Source organism: Anoplolepis gracilipes, chromosome 2, assembly GCF_047496725.1.
Source record: "Anoplolepis gracilipes chromosome 2, ASM4749672v1, whole genome shotgun sequence".
NCBI lineage: Eukaryota > Metazoa > Arthropoda > Insecta > Hymenoptera > Formicidae > Anoplolepis > Anoplolepis gracilipes.
In genome coordinates, this window is record NC_132971.1 from 9,038,473 (window position 1) to 9,064,485 (window position 26,013).

The following is a 26,013-nucleotide window of genomic DNA, read 5'->3' on the forward strand; positions in this document are numbered from 1 at the left end:
AATGCGACGAGAATTTATGAGTTTCCAATCTTTAAATTGGCACTCTATACTTCGCGCATAATTATTAAATGTTCTGTGGATTTTATTCCACATGAAAGAAATATCGACAATGCGACGGCTTTCAGGCATGCTTTCCTGGATATGATTTATATCCAGAGGGCCATTATCGATAACAAAATAGTTATCTTCACAATGATCGACATTTTCATTACACATACCTGTATCTGAGGTTGACTCCAGGCACTGTATTGTCTGGGTACTAACGTTCGAATCCGTCACATCAGGAAGTGATTCTGTCGATTTACGAAAATCGATGGATCCGTCGATAGTACCCGTACTAATGTTAGTGCTCTTGGAATCATCTTCGGTCTTCATTAGCTTCAATAATTGTCGCCTGCAAAAACTAAATTAATATTATGTAAAGATGATACAAATTTATTTTATCATTTTTAATAATATTCTTCGAAAAATAAATGCACATTCTTTTGTTTACAAATATTTATCTAATTGGTACTAAAAATTATAAATTATATATTTTGATAACAAATGCGTTTTCAACATTTTGAAAAAACTATAATCCTTATGCAAACCGCATTTGATATACAGTATTTTTCAGAATCAGACAGAAATTTTGATTTATAAATTATACGACATGAAAAATCGTAGTTTTATATATAACTCAGTGCACATATATAGCTTTATCCTCATATAAAATGCACAATTTTTGTTTATATCAATGTGTCAAAGATAAATATAATAACTTGAATACCGAACTAATCTTGTTAATTAGCATGCTAATTGTGTATATATCTATATATCTTCATATAAAATTATCAACTGTACAAACACACACACACAATTATAAATTTGTATAAAAATGGAGGTACATATGTAGACATGTTATTAGTATAGCAAAACTAACAAATTCAGTATTTATTTTGCTCATTTTCTTTTTATATATGTCGATATAAATAAAAAGTTGTAAACTTTTTATATAAAGACAAAGATGTACATATATATTTCATCATTACTAGCGTCCCAGTAAACAAAATGTTAGCAGCTTGTCGGCAGTTTGCGCGCAGATTCGAACAGAATATTGTGACAGATTGGCATCAACTGCGTCCGCATTAAGTTTGTGTTCTGCTGGCAGAACATGTCGACATAAGCTGCCAACAGATTGATGACAGAAGTTGAGCAGGATCTGTGCAAGATAGTTAGATGCCAGATTGGCAGCAGAAATGAAGCAGGACCTGCTCAATGCTATTTGACATCAGATTGTCTACAGAAATCGAGCAAAGTCTGCATAATACAATTTGAAGTCAGATTATCGGCAGAAATCGAGTGCAATCTGTGCAATACAATTTGATTTCAGATTGGCAACAGTAATTGAGCAAGATCTGTGCAATACATTTTGGCATCAGATTGTCGACAGAAGTCGAGCAAAATCTATACAATACAATTTGATATCAGATTGGCAACAGTAATTGAGCAAGATCTGTACAATACAATTTGACGTCAGATTGTCGGTAGAAACTGAACAGAACGACCTGTCATCATAATTTAAATGGAATAGAGTGACACTGAAATGCTTCACAAAATAATTTACATTGCTCGTTTTGTTACTCGTTTTACTAAATAATTAATAACTAATATTAATTACTAATTATTTAGTAAAACGAGTAGCAAACGAGCAATGTAAATTGTTTTGTGAAGCATTTCAATGTCGCTCTATTCCATTTAAATTATGATGACAAGTCGTCCTGCTCAGTTTTCTGTCGACAATCTGACATTAAATTGCATTGTACAAATTTTTGCCCAATATGAAACGAGTAATGTAAATTATTTTGTCATCTATAATTAATTAAGTCTAAAATTAAATCTAAATTTGACAAATTATTAAGTATTATATATATATTAAGTATTAACAGTATATTTTTATTAAGAATTTATGCCTTTACATATATATATTAAATTATAGGTAATCTTTTATGACATTAAATTTAAATTTAACTTAAAATTAAATATATATATTATACATTTACACACACACACACACATATATATATATATATATATATATATATATATATATATATATATATATATATATATTTATAACATTCTTTTTACATTATATACAATATATATATATATATATATATATATATATATATATTGTATATAATGTAAAAAAAATGTTATAAAATAAAAATACTATAAAGTATAAAAGAAATATCGATTGAAAGCATTATATATAAATATCTAATGCAAAGCAAGTTTGTGTTAGGAAGGTACAATCCAGATTTCGAAGATCTCCTTTATCATATTGAAGTAACCTGCCAACATAAAAAGTAAAAATTGAAAGACGCTGTGTATGGAGAAAAATATACATATTTTAACACTGAAAAATGTTTATATAATATAAATAGAGAAATTATTGGCTCTAAAAGGCATCGATTTTAATGGGATGAGAATTATTGGCACTGAAAAGTGCCGATTAATATATTATTGCGAACAATAATTATTGGCACTGAAAAGTGCCGATTAATATGTGAATGAGATATTTCAACGTATTATACAATAAAAGGCACTGAAAAGTGCCGTTCTTCGCAACCACAGCAAAGTCTACTGAAAAAAAACTGTTAAACACATATAAAATATGTAAAATCAAATTAAAATACGCACATATTAAAAAAAATGTATGAAAAATATGTAGGGAAAAATTTTATCTTAGCTTTTTTATAAAGATCGTCTACGTGTCTTATGCATCTTTATTCGTCTATTCTTTCTTGGATTTCTTCTCGAATTTCTTCTCGAACGTCATCACTCCATAAATCACGTCTGTGAATACTTGTGCGTCCTTTACATTGCTTAAGCGTCTTACTTCTGCATCTTTCTTTAGCTGTTCGAAGAGCTTCTCGCATCTGATGTTGAAATTCTGACCGTTGGCTTTTCAAAATAATGGTTGCTGCTCACCGCCTCTGAAAAAGAAACATACAATAAGTTGCATTATTATTATAATTAGCATACATAACATTTAAATGCATAAATTTTATAATTTTATATAACTTATTATTTTAATATAATATTATCTTAGTTTATAAGATGCATTAATGTTATACATATTATATATTAATGTTATAAATATATCCTAAGAAATAAAGACATTGTACCATAAATTGCAATAACAAATCAGGTGTTATAAAACGGTCGTTGATCTTTCTCGCGACCCCACCAAGTGAATGACGGTGTTATCGAGTCCTGTAGTCGCTCCTTCAGGCACAGATTTACCGCTTTTTTCAAATTAAATCCGCCAATGTATTTGAAAAAATTTATCTGTATAGACAAAGTATTAAAAATAATGTTAATACATATTTTATACAGACAATAAAAAATGTTATATCTATATTTATTTACTACTTCACGATAATCGTCATCACTTATAGCTTCAAAAGCATCCATCTCGTCCACGGATGATATAGGCAAACAGACTGGCTTACGCGGTACGCGATCACGGTCATTGTTATTTTGCACGCATCTCAGAATATTTTGCAGCAAATTATTCATTCTCCTAAATAAAAAGTACAATAAAAACTATATTGGAGCCGAATATAATTTCAAATCATTGGAAATTACGCGGGGCTGAAAAATCGCGTTCTTCGATTTATCTATCAGGAGGTTTATAAACAAATAGACGAGTGAAGTATCGGTGTGGGGCTGAATAGCTCAGTGGTAAGAGCAGTCGTCCGGCAAGCGAAAGACTCGGGTTCAATTCCCGATTCAGCGACTTCGCCCCGGTATTTTTTCTCGTCTACATCTCTTTGGGGGATTATAGAGCGGTTTTTTAGGGGTCTCAAAAATGAGAATCTAGAAAAATATGTGCTCTGGGTACTAATTAAAAATTCTTTCGTGAAAAGAATTAATTTCTTTACGCAGTTTCTTTACGCATCAACATCCGCGCATGGGCTCACATCGCCGAGTATAACTTAACATGTTAATAAAAACTATATTACAGAGATCATATCATGTGTTAATACAATACATTGGATTTACATACTTGAGCTCGGTATCAATGTTACTCAATTTTTCTTGTGTTATTCTGTAAACAATATACAAACAATATGTTTGTTTTTGCAAATATCTTTATATATTTAAAAATCATTTTTATAAATAACTATAAATTTACCGAATGTAGTCCACTTCTCTTGTAGACTGTAAAATTTCAGCACGATCCATCCGATACTCGTTCATTTGATTCTCCTGTGTCGGCCATGTTTTCAAATTCTCCTGAAACTGATGTGTATGATAATTGGTCATAGAAGATTGTGGTACTATATTATGTATTGAGTGTGATGTATCGATGGCGTGAGATGTGTGTGGATATAAATGTGTTACAGTGGATGTATGAGGTGGAACGTTTGTGGGTATGTGTGGATATGATGTTAAATGGGTTACAGTGGATATGTGAGGTGGAACGTTTGTGGATGTGTGTGGATATGATGTCAAATGTGTTACAGTGGATGTGTGAGGTGGAACGTTTGTGGATGTATGTGGATATGATGTCAAATGTGTTACAGTGGATGTGTGAGATGGAACGTTTGTGGATGTATGTGGATATGATGTCAAATGTGTTACAGTGGATGTGTGAGGTGGAATGTTTGTATGTGATTGTGCATGGGTATAAATGTGTTTGTGTGTCTATGTATTCTTCTGTATAAGTATTAGAATTAAAATTATTTTTATCCATATTGGTAGCATTTTCTGAATCTGAAGACTCAAAAATTTCTCTTAGATCCTCGATATCCTTGTCTATGTCTCCAGCTGTAATCTCCTTTGAAACTTTCTTGCGTTTCGATGGTTCCTCTTCGAAGGAAGTTGTTAAGTAGCGGGCAGGTTTCCCAACCTTGCGCCTTGGTCGATCTTCCATTACCTTGTAAGTAAAAATATATACATATTTCTTTACAATACATAAAATTTAATCAAATGGTTATTGAATCTATTTAAAAATTGTTTCAAATATGTATACTGTATGTGTAATTATAATAAAAATATATAGTATACATTATAAAACAAAAGCATGCAGCAAAAGAAAAAAATGACCAAAAGAGAAAATTAATGCAAAAATGATTGTGATAATATACTACTTTTCGAACAAAGAAACATTTTGAAAAAAAGAAAAACAGACTAATAAAGCAAACAAGAGAATAAAATATTTTAAACTACAAAATGCTTATGCAAAAAAGAAAATTATTATCTTTAAATCCTTTACAAAAAATTGCCAAGAATTTTACAAGTATATATCTTACGCCTTCTCGTTATGTATAATAGTAGCGACAATATATTGAGACGGATAATCTTCGTTATTTTCATCCATTGATGTAGAATTCTAGAAAGGCATTCTATAACATTTAGCATAAACTTCATCCAGATTAATATAAAAAATTTTACTCAACGTGGAACACTTATATATCTGAAGAGCCGAAGATAATACACCAATGTCATAAAAATCTTCAATCTGTAAAAATTTTTTGACTGCCAAACGATACAAATTATTGTCTAGAACAATATTGCAAACAATACAAATAGATCCATTATGCAAGATCAACAATTATCACGTACGTCTATACTCAACAATATTCCGTTAAATTTAATTTTACGATACTGTTGACAGTTACTATCATTATTATACAATGCGGATACACGAATGGGTAAATCAATGAGAGGAGTATTCACTGTTCCGTGAATTTCAATCTCTTTCATTCTTTTGAAAAATTGTTGAAGAGGTAAACCTGGTTTTCTACAATATTTTCTGAAAATAGACATGTTATTTTCATAAGAAAATGCAGAAAACGAATCCAAACTGCCAAAATGTCTTACATCATCGGTTAGATGAAGAAGACCATGAATATTATAAGTATTGAAAGTTGGACCATAAAGAGAATCACTTCGAAGAACAAATTTTTGTACTGCACGTTCTGCAAAATTCAGAAACTGTTTTAACGATGAGTTAAAAACTAAGATTCTCATTGCCACATGTAATATTTTACAAGATATCTTGTATTTTATGTCAAAATACTGCAACTTTGAAGCCTTATAACTCAAAAAATACTTAATGAAAAATACTTTGTTATAAGTATTTTGGAAAGCTCTCGAGATGAGCTACAAGAATATGTAAAAATATATAGAGTGTTCCATTTAAAAAACTTGAAGTAACCTTCACGTGACCTTCAAATGACTTTTCAAAGTCAAACCAGTGATACCATCTTAAGGCCCCCTCGAAACCATATAACTTTTGTCTGAAACATTTTTCTCTCCCAGGCTTGGTTTTCGAGATATTTGACTAGATGGATTAAAATGGTCCACCCTGTATATAAGAGTAATAACAATTAATAATTGTTTCTTATTACATGAATAAATGCATTCACGACATTCATGAAAATTAAAAAATCATACTACTTTAACAATATATATATATATATATATATATATATATATATATATATATATATATAATATATACATATAAATATATATATATATATATATATATATATATATATACACATAAATGAAATCAGTGCTCTCTTAAATATAAATTAAGAACGATAAATAACAAACGGCCTTAGAGAGCAAACCTGTGTACTGTGACCTATCATACATATGTCGTGAAATCACCAATAATAAATCTATAATATCACAATTATATATCGTACTATCGCATCATTACCTAACCTTATATTAAACGATAAATGTTTAGAGAGATTAAATTAACAATTAATGATAAAGTTGAAGTTTTTGATATTAATTATAATACATTTTACTTTGTCGATTAATTATATGGTTTGTTAATTATCACCTAACTCGTTTATCAGTACACAGGTTTGCTTTCTAAGGCCGTTTGTTATTTATCGTTCTTAATATATATATATATATATATATATATATATATATATATATATATATATATATTATGACAGTTAATTTCCACAAGATAAAAGATATCGACATTCAGTATAAAATCTAAATCCTTTTAATTTCTCAGTTTAACTTCATTCTCCATGTTAAAAGCAGTCATTAATTAATGTAAAATTTATTTTTATCTTATATATAAATTGTCGTTGACCAAAACTTCCAAAATCAGTACATATTTTAGAACTACTCTGACGGTGAATTCTACTATACAACAACATTAAGTACACTCTCTCATAATTACTATCACGTACCATAATCTCTGTTCCCATAATAATATCATTGCCAAATCAACCTGATACCAGCAAGGTAAATATCGAAATCTGGAAGGATAACAAACAATTAGTATCTCACATATAACTCACAGTAACCAACTTTTAAGCATACTTATCTCCGTATGTTTTAACGTTTTCCCTTGTCCTGAAATAATAATCTCCACGATTATCCTGCTTCCAAAATAAATCAAATATCCTGTCACGTCCAGCGCCTCCGCTTGACACCAGTCGCCATCCGTTGACTCCATACGTCACCTGTTAAGTAGACATAGTAAGCGTTAAGCACCTATAAAATTCTTTTATTTTCTTTTTCTTTTTATATATATATATATAGTTATTATCAAAAATAGATTAAGCCGATAAATACCTTTTATTATGTTTCCGGCTAGAACATCCTTTTTTTTTCTCTCTTCTTTTTCTTCTCTTTTCTTGTTTTATCCCCATCACTGGTTCTCCCCTATCACCTACCTAAAAATGAAGGAAATCAATTAATTAGTTGTCCAATGAAAATTCTTACCTATTTTCCGGCCACCCGGTATATCACCTTCTGGTCCGCCTCCTCAGCACCTGAAAAAGGGAAGAGAAACGACCCACCACGTCGATCGAACGTCTTAATTTTATTATAATTACCCATTTAGTTTTGTCACTCTAGTTGCAGTACCTGAAAAATAAAAAGGAAACATAATACGCGTCAATAGAATAACGTAAATTAAGTAATAGCGATAATATAAACCAATGTTCACTCCACCTCGTCGTCATCACTCTTACTAAACACAAACATACACGTACACACCATAGACACACGCATCGAGAATTAACCACCACCCGGTATAACAGAAATATAAAGTAAATCTATATAACAAGCTAAAATCACGCAAGGAAAGAGATCGTAACTGCGAATAAGCGGAAATACAACTCCCGATACATGTTCACCTTAATAAATTGACACCCGGTATATAAACTAACATTGTCATATTATCCAAACATTAGTATAAAATAGTGTTTAACAACCGACCGATTCATTTGGTTAAATTCCATAAGCTTCATATAATAAACTCCGATCGGTACTTTCGGGACACCCTGTATATGAACTTTCATTAATTATTAAAACTGAGCAAGCCAAGTAACTCGTATGTGCAATTGCAACTTCCTATGCACAGTCTAAATCACTTTTCTCAATATATCAAAAGTTGTCGCAACATCGAAAAGCACCCAATTTTTAACGGTTTAAACATCACATAAAAAACCCGCCCAGTGACTTTAATTAAATATTTCCTGGCGCCTTGACTCATAAGGAACCAAAAAGGGTAACAACTTATAGGGCTACAGCCCCGCCATAAAAAGTTAAGCGCACATTGTTATAGACCCATTTTACTCCAGGAACACCTCATATTTTCAACTTTAATAAGTCATTTATTTTAATCCGCACCTCCAATATATAATTATGCCTTCACTATTAAATGCAGTTTTATATCCCAAAGCCGAATTGATACCACAATAACGCACATGTCTAATGATTCTGTCACCCAAATATAATAACTTGTCAATTTTACTCATATTCTACCGCAACGCAGTGATTTCAGTAAATTCAAATTTTAACAATAATAAAAGATTCGATCAAACCCATCATCTGCATAATAATTCCTTACCATGAATCCAATTTGGTTTGCCAATAAAAATCCGGTCAGCTATCATTTATAATTATTTCATATATCAACCATGGAGATAACTTGGTGCATGCACATATACACATATATATATATATATATATGCGACTCGCTGCAGAAATCATAATCCACAGATGTTTTATAGGCAAATTATAATAACCTGACAAGAACTCCTCGAGACTCAGACAATATTTAAGTGATCAATTAAAACCAATAATAATTAAAACGAACTACTCATGATAAATATATATATATACATATTATAGTGAAAACAATATAAATATCCCATAAAGAGTTTAAAACGAATAAAGCTCTGGAAGATAACTAAAGTTAAATAGTCACACTCAAATATATACAATTACTTAATTAACTCTTACTTATACAAGGTGTCTGAAATAACTTGAACGTGATAATATTCTCAAAAACTTCTTTATCATTTTATTGAGGATGAATGATAATTACAATATACATATGCATAATAAACAAAATGACCATACCTATGTATACGGTGGTACGATAATACACACATCATACACTACATAAACCAAGTATAAACGCATAATGAACACCCAGAAATAATTACATGGATACACGCTCCTTAACAAACACACCATAAAATTATATAACAATAGTCACCTAATATACCCGGTGATACAAAAGTACGCGCGTTATAAACTTATCATCTACACAATGTTTAATCAGTATCTGACTATTACAGGCATATTATCCACCCAGTAACACGCAAATACACACACTCTATAAATAATTTATATACATAGTGACGCATTAGTACGCACAAACGAAGCACTCTCAATAAACCTATTATAAACTTATTACAGGCATATTCATATATTAACATACATATAATCAATGTATCATATACATGGTAACGCAATAGTTTCGGATTTTATAGCTAATTCATACATATTCCATGCGTATCATTTAAATTACACACTCAACCTCTCACAATATAAATTTGTCTTAAATTTATGCATTTATACACACTTACACACTCCTCATCCATTCATTGTAAATATATCACGGCATATTACATGTGCATTTATACCATTATTACTTATATATATATAAACTTTTACTACTAGTTATAATGATATACATACATATAGTTATATAATAGCGAGTTTAACGTCCGTAGACTAATTTAGACTTTGTAAACCACGAATAACATTATGCGACATCATAGATAATTGTTAATTAATAAGTTAATTAGCAAAATGCTCTCATATCTCTACAATTATCTAAATACAACGGTATAATACAATGCGACGATAAGTAATTAATCAGATAAGTTATCGTGACGGTAGTAATAATTGCGATATATCTTGAAATAACGATATAGATATTATATTATAATGCTAGTCTCGAAGCTTCTAGAACATTCAGGAACCGCCGGATCACGTGAAAATTTCGGACAAACACCGTGACCGCTTACTATTGCCCGGCGCGTGATACCCGTGACAAACAAGCATGACCAGGATCGGACCACGTTGCGCGCGCTACAATTTAGAAGGTGGGAGCCCTCAGCGACCACGGGTATATAAACGGGAGCACTGTGTGCTCAATATACAGAGTATTCAGTTCTCGCCCAGACAGTTCAGATCATATTGAGTATTCGGCTTTCGCCCCGACAGTAAAATCTGTTGTACGGTTTGTTCCGACCATTCAGTTTTCGCAAAATCAGTATTCCATCAGCAGTCAATACTCGATTCATACAGTACCCAGTAAATTCATTGTACGTACAGATAGTCATTCATACGACTGAATAATCGGTTATCCTTATAACGTTCGATCATACATACGCTCTCGCAAATTTTCGCACAGTGTAATTAATATTATATCTTCGAATCAGTGTTTTCTACTTCATTACTCGATATTATTCACACAAAATCATTAATTCCGAGAGACTTCGAGACTAGCATATCGCGAACACTATTAATTAGCCTTCAGTTTCTTACGTTTACTGTCGTATAAATTTATCTTTGATTAATTGTATCCACTGTCACTATTATACTTCCTTTCTCTTTTTCGATTTCCACGGCGCTCACAATACATATCGATTTCTATCTATCACTTTTAAAGACATTTTATCTTAACTTTCATTCGCAGTAAATTATTTCTATCAACAATATAAGTGTTATATCTTTTCCTCTCCAGGCAATTATTAATGCCGCCTATCTATAATATCGTTTACGCGTCCGAAACCAGCCTGCGCGTGAAATCATACTCAAAGGAAAGTTCTATTAACTAATGTTGTAATACTAATATTGTAGATCCACATTCTCGTGTACACCCGCGTGACAGTGTGTTCCCCAGTGGTTCCTGTAACACATAACAATTTAGTGAAGTGAGTACGTAGTCGTAATTATTAAGATATATTCGTGTAATCATTAATCATATTGTCTACGTGTAATTACTCGAAATATACATACTTGTGTCAGTTCGCGGCCCCTGTCCATTCCGGGCGTCGGTCATCTTTTCGGTGTCAATTCTTCTCTCCGTTAACCTCTCGCGTCCATACCTGTAAATATAAAGACAAGCTCTCTATTCTAATTTTAATATTGAAATTATCGGGCAAATTAGTGCTACTTATCTGACGAGGTCATTCTTCCTTCAAGCCTACGTCGGGCTCTCTCTTTCATCCTGCGGCGACGCGCGCTTCCTCCAGGGCGTTTTTGTATTCCTTATAGCTTCTTCCTTTATTTTTTTTTCTCTTTCTTTTTTTTTTCTTCTTTTCCTTTTTTTTTCGTTATCCGTTCATCAGTGGCAAGATCCGCGACGTCCGTTTTGACATACCCAGAGCCTCAGATATCTGTAACTTATAATCGAAGAGATTAATATTTTATTTGGACGTCTTCATAGGGAGTGTCATTAGACAGAGAGCGATAACCATCCTTACCTACACCGTAGGGCGCCTCCTCCAGGGCGACCTACATCCTTCCTACGTAGTGTGCCTCTTACAGAGCGATTCTACGTCCCTTCTAGCAGTGCGCCTCTTTCAGGGCGGCTCTGCCTTCATCCTTCGTAGTGCGCCTCCTTCAGAGCCGGACTACCCCTATCTAGGTCGCACGCCTCTCTCAGGGCGAACGACTCTCACCTCCGAGGAGCGCCTCTTTCAGGGCATTCCGCCTCCTAGCGTGCAGCGCGCCTCGCTCAGGGCGATCTGTCTCCTCTCAGTCCACGAACCGCGCCTCTCTCAGGGCGTCTCTCACAATTCCTCCGATCGCTTTTCTTGGTCTGAAATATAAAATAAATATTAAAGTAAATTCATTAAGGGTCACCCTGTCCCCCCCTCAACTCGTCAGATAAGGTCAAGTCAACTCGTTTACCAATTTACCTTAACGCGTATGGCTTTTTTTTTTCCTTCTTTCTTTTTCCCTTTTCATCACTCGCGTTACTATTGCTAACCCCAGTCTATACCTCTCCGCGTATTCAATTATGGCGTTGATTATGATTTCGCTTACCTTCTTAGCTGCGTCATGGGTCGGTCACATCGAGCAGGGCGTGCTCATCAATTGAAGCGCCTCATCCGGTCACTATACTAAGGCGGCTCCTATCTGACGGTCCGAACAGCTGCGTCTCTACCAGATAGTCAGAGCCCAGCATCCGTCGGGTACTTCACTTACCCTCCACCGGGAAACCATACATCGGAGTCGTCAACCCCTGACCCGTTACACGACGCTGTCACTCCATCGGCATCCAGTAGCGGGATCGCCGCTTCCTCACATAGGCCCTTACCACCCATCGAATACCGTCCGTGGCCCGTGCCCCCGCCGTTGATAGACTTCGGGATTACGCAACCGAGGATCATTTCCTCCCAGGCTTTCTTCGGGCGAGTATGCATCTTGTCGTCCGCTGAAGCACCTATCAATTCGCCTCCCGATAACCGTCCGTGATTTAGTTGTCTAATCGTCTTGAAAAATATAATATAACTGTACATATATGTTTAATATAAAATAATGATAAATACATAAAAATTAGTATACGTAAACAATCTGTACTCATTGTCTACTCACTTCACATCCTCCCTATTATCCATTACGTCCCGACCTCTAGTTTCCGGTGCACCGGTACGCTGATCGTGACAGGTTTACCGCTCGGCCACCGCGATCCGCGTACACCAACCACCGTAGCCGCACCTCACTCGCGAACGCTCAGGACGTAACAATCCCGATCAATCGCGCTTGGCACTTTCCATATGACACACACACTGTCGCGTTCAGCGACGTTCTTTCCTTGACTTTTCCTCGGAGAAAATCAACGAAAGGTGCTCTCTATTTTTATGGGCAACCCGCAATGCACCGGCTATACCCAGGGACGCCGAGAGCTAGGATCTTTTATTTCAGTACAGGTAGAAACGGATTGACACAAGATAAAATAAAGTGTTTATTGATTTAATAATATATTTATTTATTTAATATGTTTAGAGTGTACATAAGCCTGTATATTTAATGAAAAAAGAATAAAAATGATTATAATATTTCTTGTGCGTATTATTTCTTTGTGAGGGGCATTAAAGAGTCTGCGTACCTGACAAGACTTCAGAAATTCGGAGATAAAGAGTAGTTACAAAATAATTAATGATGAACTTACTTTGTTGATGAAAAGATGTTGCTAAGTATAATCGTAATTAAGTAAACGGTTGTTTATTAATAAATTATTGAATTATATTTGAGAAGAAGAAAAAGATCTTAACTTTCTTTGTTGTAAGAAGATTCAAGGTCAGAAGGATTGGCGATAAATCTTTTATTTATTAATTCTCCGATGGTAGCAGGCTTTATTATTAAGGGACGGGGATCTATATCGATATCGATAGGATGGAATTGTCTTATATAAGAATCTATTATATAAGAAGAACAATCTATTATATAAGAAGAAAATTCTTGATTGGAAGAGGAAAGCTCGGTAAGAGGAGTTTGTTCAGAGTTTTGTTTAATATTAAAATAACGAGCGATTATTCTTCGCATGAAATGTTTCCTACTAGCACGTCGGGTTTTTAGCATAATATCTTTAATACTGTTGCTTCCACGAGTCTCTAATGTGAGATTCGTTTTGGCAGACAATCTGAATCTATCACCGGGAAATGTGTATCATAAGATTGTGCGGCCTGGAGAGTATCCTTATCCAGCATCTAAACTCACCACACAAATCCGGTTTAATATTTATAATTAATAAGACTGAATCTGCCGTGAGATCGTGTGGCCTGGAGAGTATCCTTATCCAGCATCTAAACTCACTGCACAATTCAAGTCGAATGATTTTAATTAATCTTGAAAGAGTTGGATAAACTCGTCTAGGTATAAATAGAATATTCAATCATTTGACAAATACGTGTAGTAATTGAATTTAGAAAAGAAAAATCACTGTCATTCGGTATTGCAATAAATCTCTGTTATCGCCAAATAGAGAAGGTGACACTATTTGGTGAAAGCGTAAGTCGCTCTAGTCAGTGACAATTCAGGAGCTAGTACCCAAAGGCCTGCAGGCGCAACGTCGTTGTAGGTGCTTACTCTACACGACACCTTTTTATTGCTCAGGTGGAACAGCGCTCTGAATCAAATCTCGTTATTGTATATTTGATATAGTCTAATGTCAGAATACAATTCACTCGGCACTAACGAGAGGCTGAGGAAGTTCTAAGAACTCCATAACACCATGACAAATATCGCACATGCAATGAACGGACACAAAGGTGACCTTATGACAAGATATCGTTGGAATAATTTAATAATTCATCAATTGAATTATATTAAACAGTAAAATGATTTAAAGTACACCAAAATATTTATGTTGGATAGAAGACTGAAAATAGAAGAGGTAATATTATGTTTAAAGCAGATGGTAATATAGGATAAGAGTATAGGATACAAGTATCGATTGAGGACCAGTGAAGGTTGAAATATTATCAAGTATCATATAAGAAATAATATAAGTATCGGTATCGAAATAAAATATAAGTATTAATCATAAAAATATAACATTGAATCTATAAAATTAAAGTATTATTCATGAAATAATTCTATCTCAGAATTATTCTATCAAAGGAGTCAGTGAAATAGTATGAGTATTAAGATTCAATGGATTCAGCGACATAAAATAGTATTAGTATGTATGAAAATATTCTAAGTCTGAAGAGTATAAAATATTTCTAAGTATGAAAATATTTCTAAGTCCGAAGAGCGAGAAAATATTTCTAAGTTCGAAGTTTGAAAATTTTATAAGTCTTTATTCAGTATAATACTTAGTACAATTTTACTTACAAGTATTTAGCTGCAGGTTAGTTGTTGCTGTCTTGTTCCTTTCTGTTATTTCTCTCTTGAAAATTTTCGACTGAATGCTCTGGCCGTCTATGGACGCGCCTTATATTCAGATCGAGTGTAGGCCGCGGGGATCGGGGGGTCGCGAGCCTGTAGGTCCCTCGATATGTGCAGAAGTAATTCTTAGGATTGAGCGCGACGACTTACAAAGGGATGCCGCAGTCTAAACAATCTCGCAAGATAATGCATGTGCAGCATGTAACCTTTTCTCGCATTAAGGCCTTATAATATTTAATACATAATTTCTTTTATAACGTTAATTTTCTTTTTTTAATAGCAGGGAAACCGTTAATAATTTTATAAACATATATATATGTATCGATTTAGGAATTTTTGCTTTACATTTTGATATAAGAATCAAATAATTATTTCAATATTTAATTTTCTTGTAGTATACCGAAGGTCATTCATTATAAGCATATAATATTTTAGTATGTGAATTTCTTTTATAACTCTAATTTTCTGTTTCTTATATTGAAATAATTGTCAATTATTTTATGAACATATATATATATATATATATATATATATATATATGTATAAAATCATATCGATATAAGAATTAAATAATTATTTCAATATTTAAATTTTTGTAGTATACTGAAGGTCATTCGTTATAAGCGTATAATATTTTAGCATATGAATTTCTTTTATAACGCTAACTTTCTTTTTCTAATATTTAAGTAATTATCAATAATTTTTATGAACATATATATATGTATAGATTCAGAAATTTTTACTCTACGTTTTAATATGAGATTTAACTAATTATTTTGATATTTTGGATTCCGTGCTATTATAAGAGAAATAATATAAGTTCGCATAATTTATTCACATATTAAATTTTATAAAAAGATCGAAGTGTATATATATATATATATATATATATATATATATATATATATATATATATATATATATGATATTCTTTAGTCAGAATATCATTAATATTCTCATTATTTTTGTAATTAATAAATTGTGTTTCTATGTTAATTAATTAATTAACAATCGATCTTTTTATAATTACAATTGGTTTTTGTTAATTTTATAATGAATAAAGATTATTATAAAATAATACTTTCGCCAAAATATAATATTAATAATATTGAAGTAATAATACATTATTTGATTTTTACATTATTTTATAATTGAGTTTTAGTAAAAGTTCGCAAAATTCTTAGTGAACATAAAGTTTTCATATAATAACGTTAATTAATTATTTAATAAAATATTTAATTATTTGATATATAATTATTATATATAATAATTAAGACTCTCGATTATAATTATAATGTCTTACAATTTTATTTAAGCTTTCTTTTTTTTTGCAACAATTATTGATGCCAATGGTTCTCATTCTAAATTTATTTAGTGACTTTAAAAATTAAATTTAAATTTATTAAATATTAATTACTTATTAATTTGTGCTAATATAATTATGGCTTCTTAATGGTTGCAAAGAGAACTTGTCAATTAATATAATTTATTAAGATATCATAAGTGCATTATTGTAATTATGTACTTATCAGTGGTGCTCATTCTTAATATTGATAAAAATAATATTTTAAGAGTAAAGTTATTAATTTTTAATTAACAATTAAGGATTTTAGTTGTATACTTCCAAATGACCTGAAACTTTAAGGGTATGCGTTTTAGACAATTTTAAGATTTTTGGCCGCCATTTTTAACTTTTTTGTTTTTAGACTTAGAGGATCGAAAATATGTTGGCTGGCCTTAAAGTAATAAAACTAAGGTCTATGTAAAGTCTCAGCTGATTTGGAGCAACTTTAAAAATCGCCATTTTGGATTTTTTTATCTTTAGACTTAGAAGTTCGAAACTGGCTAAATCGTATATAAATCTTTAAGTATAACATTTATAGAAAGTTTCGTGAAAATCGGAATTAATTTAAACAAAGTGACGGCCATTTTGTTTTTATTAGATTAACAAATCAGCGTGCAATTACTCCGGTCTTATAAAGAGGCCTTTGTATATGACGCTGTTCAAAGTTTCATTTCGTACATTAGTTTAAGAGAAATTTTCATTTGTTTATAAGAGGTCCGCCATTTTGTTTTTACTAGTTGGTCTTAGAGGGACCGGATTAATTTCTTTTTACTCCACTTGAAGTACTGATCACGTTAGCTATGTTTCAAAGTTCTAGGTCGTTTCCTTCATTTGTTATAAAAATAATTGTTAATAAATTCGTAAATTTTCGGGTAACTGTATGGTTGGAGACATAAAGATGTCTAATGAATGATAGTATAAGTTGAATTGATATTTGCAATTGAAATCATCAGGATAATATAAATAATTTTGAATTCTTTTATTTATTTAAATAATTTTTATATATGCATCCTTGTTAATGTTGATTTTAATAAAAGATGGATCTATCCTGATGCTTCCATTTGACTTCTTAGGCAAGTTTAATTAAATTAAAGTGTCAAGAATACTTATTTCGGAGTCACCTCTTTTATAACATCTAGATATTGGTGTCCGAATATTATTAATTCTTGATTTCAATTTTATGCATAACGAAAAGAATTGCTATTATTTTGCATTGCTATTTTATCGAATTCTTGCTTTATAAGTTATAGTTTGTAAATATAATCCGTTATATTCTATACAATAATCTACTTCTACTATTATTTGTTAAGATTTTATAATATAATTCATTAAGTAATATTGAATATTTAAGATTAATAAATATATAATTAATAAGAGTGTGATTATATATGTAGTTAAGCAAGTAATAGTAATAAAGAGATAATTATTCTTAAGTAATTTTAGGCTGTGAATATTGTATTATGTGAAAAATTAAATTTTTGGATTCGAAAAAATGACGGGACGTCACACCTCCTTCCCTATTTGAGAATGAATTCCGATGTGTTCTATGCCTTGCAATTGATTCCTTAAATTTCTATAAAATTGAGAATCGGAATCAGTTATATTTACGGTTGTCGATGAGTCAGGATCACTGTCTCTGGCAACTGCAGGTGGCTGATGGGTTACAGGGTCCTCCATCGGATTAGTTGGTGCAGCTGGGAGTGCTGGTGTATTATCGACATCTTCATGGTTCCTTGGTCTATCGACAGGCCCACGAGCGAGATGTAGCAATAGGTGTGTGAATGAGCTCCATAGGGCTCCGATCAGATGTACACTGCATCCATAGACTGTATGCAGAGCATATCCGTGGATTGTGGTATCAATGATGAGTTTTATTAGTCGGATTATCATAATATTCCGACAATTCCAGCAGTTGCAGAGCCGAAATTTAGGTATCCCTTCCATACGCGGGAGACGGTATTTTCGACTATTTTGTTGAGTGATTCTTCGTCCAGTAAATTATACATGGAGAAAGTATCAGGGTTTATGGAATGTCCGGTGAATCCTCTAGCGACTGCATTCAACAAGGCTGGATTTTTCGCAGGAAACATGATATGATCCCTTAGTTTTTCTATATCTATTTTGGAGTAGATTCCGCTGATAGCCAATGGTCCAGGTGTCAAGTATTCCCATGACAAGGATGCCATTGGTCGTAATTGTTGAAGAGGTAACTGCCATATCTGAGGTTTCGGAGTGAATTGAATCCATGTGTTTTCAACTCGATAAAGAATGGATAGTTTGTAACTACATTTTTTTTAATTACCAATTTTAGTAATGATTCTCGATTACGGGGCGAGAAAGTATGAGCTATTGCGTACTGTGACGGGTAGTTCTGTATAACATTCGTCGGTCTTCCTCACTGTAACATCGACTGGAATACATTTGATTATTTGAACGGCTTCTCCAGTGGTGACAGCCATGTATCCAGGTCCTTTCATGAGTCGATAAGCGAATTTGTCGGGCTAAAGAGTAGCGAAAGACAAAGCGTTTGTTATAACTGTCTCTCTAATTCACATTTTTGCTGCATGACGTTGTAATATAAAGACGTCATCTGGTGTCGTATGTGTTTTTCCACGTATACGAACTTGGAGTTCATATATGTGAAAATATCCAGATTGTTGATGGGGATAGTACCTCGGCTAGCGAATGTATCTCTCTTTTTAGTTTCTAGAATAAAAAGTTTCGGATGCTCCGTACAAAGGAGAGTGTATCCACACAGTGGTTGTTTCTTGGTTTTCGTAAGAGCGAAAGTAATATCTTCAGTCGTTAAACTGTAGATAACTGCTGATTCATTGATATTGGTTATCATTTTGGTTGCTGAACCCTCGTAAAAGACGTCATATTAAAGTCGCAGGATGACGTAGGCATGGGTTTCCAGTACGTGTATCCGTCGTCGGAGTTGAGACACAAGATGTCAGCGAGTGTGCAGATTATTCTAGATCTTAGTCGTATTTTCCCTGAATTTAATTTTACAGGTACATACGAAGACTTGAGAGTAATCTAGGCGACTGCTTGTACTACAACGTTGTCCCAGGTTCCATAGGGATCGGAGTATTGAGTTCCTTTGCAGGCTCCATCGTTTTGTATCCGGCCGGTGTCACGTGCAGTGACCCACTGTTATCGTCTATCTAGGTGTCAATAACAGGGTTGCTCTCTATTTAGTTTTTTGGGTAATCTGTCTAAATCGGCTATACCCAGAGCGGACGGGTTCCAATAGCGCACAATGCTAATTGGCCAATGAACATTAGAACCTTTTGATTGGCTAACCGTGCTGGTTACCCTAGGCATCGGTCAATGTGTATGGTTGTGTGCTGTCGGGATGTGTGCTAACGGGACCCTCACCACAGAGCTCCGCCGAGAGCAGGATCAATGTGTTCTAAGAGCTAATAAATCAGGGGATTTATTAGCTCTTAGAACACATTGATCCTGCTCTCGGTGGAGCTCTGTGGTGAGGGTCCCGATTTTTTTTTACTGATCTGGAATTATGATAATAGAAGCTTGGTTTAAAAATTCTTTAATGATATTATCTAAATTGTAAATAATATTTTCTTTATTTTCTTCTATAAATTGGATTAAGGACTCTAGTATAACTTCAGGGTCAACAAAGGTGTCTTGTTGAATTTCAGAATCAGTTGTTTGAAATCTCATTTATTCTTAATTTATTTGGAACTTAATTAAGAGAGATAAGGATGAGATTTTTATGTCTTTTGCATGTATGTGTTGAGTATATTGTAGATATTTAAATTTTAAAATTTAATGATTAATGATTTTTTTTGACACCCGTTATATAAAGTATGTATATAGGGTAGCTTTAAAGTAAGATATCGTCTCTATTATTCAGTAGTGGTATTAGGTATTATCCTAATTTATTACAAAAAAATTTGGTAATTCTTATAATTAATTAATTAACTATTATAGGGAGTGATTTGGAGAGTCGAGATTGGGGACAGATTATCGTCAGTTCAAGTCTGTTACAATGGAATTGGTCCGGTCTTCCTAAGATGGACCAGTAAAAACAAGATGGCTGGCGTCCTATAAACAAATGGAAGTATTTCGGAACCTATTAGGGGTAAGTTTACGAAATTTTGGTTATAAGGTCATCAGGAAATATTACATAAAATAGACGTTTTAAATTATACTTTTACAGGTGTAAAACTGTGATCTATTGAATAGTTTCTAAAGTTGTCTCAATTTAGTCGAAATTTTGTATAAATCTTAGTTTAGTTGTAGTAAGAGTATTTAAGGGTATTTGGAATCCTTAAGTCGAAAAATGAAAAAATTAAAAATGGCGGCTAAAATGTGTAAAATTGGCTAAAAAGCATATCCTCAAAGTTTCAAGCAAATTAGAAATTTTGTTAATTATTTACTTATTTTTGCAATAGATTTTAATGTTTTTTATTGTTATTATATAATACTATTGTTAATTAATCATAAGAAAAATTTTTGGTTGGAAATTATCAATTTACAAGTAGGATAAAATAAATAAAAAAAAATCCTAATATCGTATCTCCAATAGATCCGCTGTTATTCGATTTAACAAGTAATTTTGTTAATTAACTTATGTTGGAAAAATAATTTTTTTTAACTATAAAAGAAATTAGTTATAATGACTTGACTGAATTTTAAATGAAAAAGATAAGGTATTGTTTATAAATTATTGTTAATTAATAAATGGATTGTTTATAAGTTTTATGCATGAGGAGTGTTTTAATAATTACTCTAATATGAAATTATATATTAAAATTATTATCTCAATATGTCAATTAGTTATTTGTTTATAAACAAATAAGCTTATTTTTACTATAATTTATGAAAAAGTGGACGAAAATCTTGTTCAGGGGTTGTTGGTAGGGGTGTCAAAATATGGTGGTTTGGCACCTTAATTTTCTATGTTTTTAGAGGGGTGAAAGGTTTTTTATTATGCGTCCCTGCGACTATCGTCAAAGTTACCGGTACATATATATATATATATATATATATATATTCACTCATTAACTATTGCGAAAATTGCAAAATGGTAGATAATTTTTTTACTCAGTTTAACCTACTCTACCTGCACGTAATGGGTTGTTCGCGAATTATGGGACACCCTGTATAATAATTATATATATCAAATAATTAAATATTTTATTAAATAATTAATTAACGTTATTATATGAAAATTTTATATTCACTAAAAATTTTGCGAACTTTTACTAAAACTCTTAATTATAAAATAATGTAAAAATCAAATAAATGTATTACTTCAATATTATTAATATGTATTATATTCTAGCAAAAGTATTATTTTATAATAATCTTTATTCATTATAAAATTAACAAAAACCAATTGTAATTATAAAAAGATCGATTGTTAATTAATTAATTAACATAGAAGCACAATTTATTAATTACAAAAATAATGAGAATATTAATCATATTCAATCTGACTAAAGAATGTCATATATATATATATATATATATACACAGGGTGTCTCATAACTAACGAGCCAACGCTTGTGAGCGGGTAGAGCGGGTTAAATGGAATAGAAAAGTCCTGTACCATTTTGCGATATTCAGAATAATTATTGAGAAATTAATTTACAAAGATCGGCAAATCTGGCGCGAGTATCAGCCCGCTGCAAGAAAGATGGCGAGAAGGACGGCCTACCACAAAAAAGATGGCGAGAAAGATGGCCCACCGCTAGGCCAGTCGCTAAATAATAATCGCTAATCTATTGTTCTTATCAACGCTTCTCATCTATACCCCTGGTAACCGCGAGGCAATGGCGCCTATTTACGCCGCGCGCGCTTAGCTACCGTCCTTAGGATCATCCTTCTCGCCATCTTTTTTGCAGCGGCCTGATACTCGCGCCGGATTTGCCGATCTTTGTAAATTAATTTTTCAATAATTATTCCGAAAATCGCAAAATGGTACAGGACTTTTCTATTCCATTTAACCCGCTCTACCTGCACTCGAGAGGTAATACGGTCATTCTGAGACACCTTGTATATGTCTTTGGTATATTTTGGGGACATTTTAAAAACCTTGTATATATTTACATGCATATATTTAGAAGCAGTGAACATTATTTAATCGATATAACTAGTTATAGCAAGTATCTATATGATTTTTTACAGAACTATAAACGATTAAATATGTATGGTCTACTTCAGGGACATCTATACATGAACAGTTAATGGTTCATTTTGAGGACATATACATATATATGTCCTCAAAATGAACCATTAACTGTTCATGTATAGATGTCCCTGAAGTAGACCAGTAAACATATTTAAGTATGGATTATTATGGGGACACGGATGTATAAAATTCAATATTTATGTTTTCCATTACAATTTGAACCCAGAAATATCAACTGATAGCTATAATTGCTAACTATAGTGTATTTTGCATAAAATTAACTGTATTATATGGATGGTTACTTTTGAGGACATTCAAAATATGGTTATATATAGATGAGTATTTTTGAGGATTTTAAAAATATATATATAAAAAGACTAACTTGACGCTTTAACTCATGTTGACTCCTTATCATACGTATAATTTTGAATGGTTGGTAAATTTTAGAGTATGTATTTTATTAGTGGGTCTTCAAAATTTACCAACCATACTTATAATTTCGAACGGTTGGTAAATTTTGAGGACAAACTAGTAAATTAAAAAAAATAAATGTGTGATGTTTCTAATATGATTCTTTTATACTATCTCTTTTATATACATCTTTTTCCTATAGTTTTTTATCCAATAATTATCTCCAATTGTCCTTGAATCATTCATAATGATAAAAAAGTATGTATAAACGGATAGTGGATATCTATAGAAATGATTAGTGGAATGACAATGCAAGAAAATGATAAGTAAACAGTATGTCTCACCTATAAATGATCTCGTCCTTTTCCCCTTTAAGTATAGACCATAGTAAATGTACATATATGATTTAAATATTAAATTCATTTAATATCATATGCTTATACATCAATACTTTTAAAGAAACATAGTATCACTTCTAGATGCGACAGGTTACATAAAAATGTCAAATTTAAAGTACAATAAAAATAGTACAGTATGTATTTTATTAGTGGGTCTTTAAAATTTGCAAACCATACTTATAATTTTGTACGGCTGGTAAATTTTGAAGGCAAATCAGTAAAATAAAAAAAAAATAAATTTTTGATGTTTTTAAGATAACTCTTCTATACATACCTCTTTTATATATAAGTTTCTCCTGCAATCTTTTTCCATTAGTTATTTCTAGGCCTTGTTCTAGTATCACGACTGAAAAAAGTTTAAACTTTTTTTCAGTTAGAACTGATACTAGAACAAGAACTAGAAATAACTAATGGAAAAAGATTGTAGGAAAAACGTATATATAAGAAAGGTATGTATAAGAGGATTATCTTAAAAACATCATTTCTCAAAAGGATTATCTTAAGAAACAAAACATTAATTTTTTTTTCAAATTACTAGTTTGTCCTCAAAATTTACCAACCGTTCAAAATTATAAGTATGTTTGGTAAATTTTGAGGACCCGGTAGTAAAGTATATATTGTACTATTTTTATTGTACTTTAAATTTGATTTTTTATATAACGTGTCCTATCTAAAAGAGGTACTTCCTTTCATCTTTAAATAATGACGTGTATGCACATATGATATTAAATGAATGGAATATTTAATTTTTATTTGTACACTCAGCGTCAGGTATACCTTAACACACGAATTTATGCACATATCAGACACACATGCAATTTTCACACATGCATATGTAAAATTGTAAAATATATAATTGTGTTGACATGTACATAAATTCGTGTGTTAAGGCATACTTGACGCTGAGTACATTTTCTATGATCTTAATTTGGAAAAGAAAAGGCGATATCATTCTTAGGTGAGATACACTGTTTACATTACTTTTTCTTGAAGTCTTCCATTAATCATTTATAGTATATACGTACGTTTTTACAATTAAAACTGATATTAAAGCAAGGCATAGAAATGATCAATGGAAAAAGGTGACAGGAGAAACATATATATATAAGAGGTATGCATAGAAGGATTATCTTAAAAACATTAAACATTTATTTTTTTTTATATATTAGTTCCTCAAAATTTACCAACCGTATGAAATTATAAGTATAGTTGATAAATTTTGAGGACAAACTAGTAAAATAAAAAGAAAAAATAAATGTTTGATGTTTTTAAGATAATTCTCTTATACATACCTTTTTTATGTATAAGTTTTATATATAAATTTTTCCTGTCACATTTTTCCATTAGTCATTTCTATGCCTTGCTTTAGTATCATGTTTTATTTGTAAAAACGTACGTATATACTATAAATGATTAATGGAAGACTTCAAGAGAAAGAAATATAAACGGTGTATCTCACCAAAGAATGATCTTACTTTTTTTTTTTAAATTTAAACCAGAGAAAATGTACAAATATAAAATTTAATATTCCATTCATTTAATATCATATATGCACATTATTTCAAAGATGAAAAGAGGTACCTCTTCTAGATAGGACACGTTATATAAAAGAATCAAATTTAAAGTACAATAAAAATAATACAATATATATTTTACTACCGAGTCCTGAAAGTTTACCAAACATACTTATAATTTTGAACGGTCGGTAAACTTTGAGGACAAACTAGTAAAATAGAAGAAATAAATGTTTAATGTTTTTAAGATAATTCTTCTATACATACCTCTTTATATATACATTTCAACTGCAATCTTGTTCCAATAGTCATTTCTAGGCCTTGTTCTAATATCAGTTCTAGCTGAAAAAAGTTTAAATCTTTTTTCAGTTAGAACTGATACTAGAACAAGGCTTAGAATTGACTAATAGAACAAGATTGCAGGAAAAACGTACATATAAAAAAGGTATGTATAAGAGGATTATCTTAAAAACATTAAACATTTATTTTTTTTAATCTACTAGTTTGTCATCAAAGTTTACCAACCGTTCAAAATTATAAATATATTTGGTAAATTTTGAGGACCCGGTAGTAAAGTACATATTCTACTATTTTTATTTTACTTTAAATTTGATTCTTTTATATAACATGTCCTATCTAGAAGAGGTACCTCCTTTCATCTTTGAAATAATGACATGTATGCATACATGATATTAAATGAATGGAATATTTAATTTTATATTTGTACATTTTCTATGGTCTAAATTTGAAAAAGAAAAAGCGAGATCATTCTTAGGTGAGATACACTGTTACATTTCTTTTTCTTGAAGTCATCCATTAATTATTTATAGTATATACGTACATTTTCACAATTAAAACTGATACTAAGCAAGGCATAGAAATGACTAATGCAGAAAGATGACAGGAGAAACGCATATATATGAGAAGTATGCTTGGAAG

The 26,013-nt window shown here is 31.6% G+C and overlaps 3 pseudogenes; all 3 read right to left on the reverse strand.

Moving 5' to 3' along the window:
- Positions 1 to 2,205: 2,205 nt before the first annotated feature.
- Positions 2,206 to 5,322, reverse strand: LOC140662949 (uncharacterized; annotated as a pseudogene).
- LOC140674030 (uncharacterized) lies at positions 5,303 to 6,263 on the reverse strand (annotated as a pseudogene).
- An 11,828-nt stretch (positions 6,264 to 18,091) lies between these two features.
- On the reverse strand, positions 18,092 to 19,915 carry LOC140674033 (uncharacterized; annotated as a pseudogene).
- Positions 19,916 to 26,013: the final 6,098 nt, after the last annotated feature.